Source organism: Mastomys coucha, unplaced genomic scaffold (assembly GCF_008632895.1).
Source record: "Mastomys coucha isolate ucsf_1 unplaced genomic scaffold, UCSF_Mcou_1 pScaffold9, whole genome shotgun sequence".
NCBI classification, from domain to species: domain Eukaryota; kingdom Metazoa; phylum Chordata; class Mammalia; order Rodentia; family Muridae; genus Mastomys; species Mastomys coucha.
This window is the reverse complement of record NW_022196915.1, coordinates 38,539,823-38,541,333: the sequence shown is the minus strand read 5'-3', so window position 1 is coordinate 38,541,333 and position 1,511 is coordinate 38,539,823.

Sequence of the window (1,511 nt, the reverse complement as noted above, 5' to 3'; positions counted from 1 at the left end):
ATTCTTAGGCCCATAACTTTTCTTCCTAGTCAGCACAGGTTTAAAGCTTTAATTTCTCCTTACAAAGGAAAGAACTTTGGGCAATGTACACAGTCATGCATTTTGCTTAGAAGGAATAATGGCCAGATTTGCGATTAAACACTAGTTCATGGTCTGTAGCCAGTGGTTTGGATGAATAGTTGTGAACTTGGAAAGGACTATGACTAGGAAATTGGTGAGAGAGACACTTGGGGATATATCTCTCCAAATGGACAGAAGATATGAAGATACCACATTCCACTAAATGCTCACCCAAGGGTGATGTCAGTGGAGGAGGACTTCAATCATCAAACAGAGAGTAGAGTAGAGAGTATAATCTTTCTGTGGATAGCAGTCAACCTTCACACCCACCCCAGGTCATCCCTGTCATTGCCCAAATACACCCATGAACAAATTGGTCAGAGTGGCAAAGGTGAGGGTTATGCTTGGGCTCACTGACATGGATATCTACTCACCAAGGCTGAGGTCCAGATTCAGGGAGAGATTTTTGTATCAAAAACTAAAATGGCCAGCAAGATAGTTTACTTAGTATGTCTGAAAAGAAATTAGTCTAGTCTGTTAATAAAACCATGTAGATGGTGACTAGAAGGTGTAAGTCTGGAAGAAGGAGGCAAAGTCCTCCAGAATGTTGTCATACTCTGAATCAGCAGCTGACCCATGGTACTGTTTCTTCAAACTCAGTATTCACAGATCTAGGAATCAAGGGCTGGAAATGGTAACATCACAATGTCCAGCACTCCTATTGGCCCACAGGCTGAAGTTTTGCCTGAATCAAAATGAAATGGACCATTAAGCCAGACATAGTGGTACACACCTTTAATCCAAGGCTAAGGAGGCAGAGGAAGGCAGATCTCTGTGAGTTCTAGGTCTTCCAGCAACAAACAAACAAGCAAAAGGGGACCATTACCAAGTAATTAAGAATGTGCAAATGTTTGTTAAGTAAGTTAAACTGTTTGTTACTCAAAATTTTGTGAACAGAGACTAAAATTGCCCTACTACCCTAAGGCCTTTCACAGCAGTGTTATCTTGTTTTGTTGGGATGAAGTGTTGGAGGGACATTTTTTAGGGAGATATGGGAAGCTACAAGTTTTGTTTTGTTTGAGACAAAGTCTCACCATGTATCTTTTGCTGGCCTAGAACTTGCTACGTGAAGCAGGCTGGCCTGAAACTCACAGAAGTTCTCTCTGCCTCAGCCTTCTGAGGGCTGGGACTAAAGATGTGCCGACATGGCTGGATTAAAGTTACTATTTAAGGTATCCACAGCTTCTGTGGTCCCCCTGCAACCCTGAAAGAGACATGCCCATTCTTATGTTGAGCTATGTTTACTTTTCTTTTCTTTGTCCCTAAAATCTATTTGAAAAGGACTTCACACTGATTCCAGCCACTCTGACAGCTAAATAGGCACTGCTTACTTGTATTGAGACCATGGGATTTCCTGCTCTGAATCTTTACTTTGCTATTTTGGATCCATC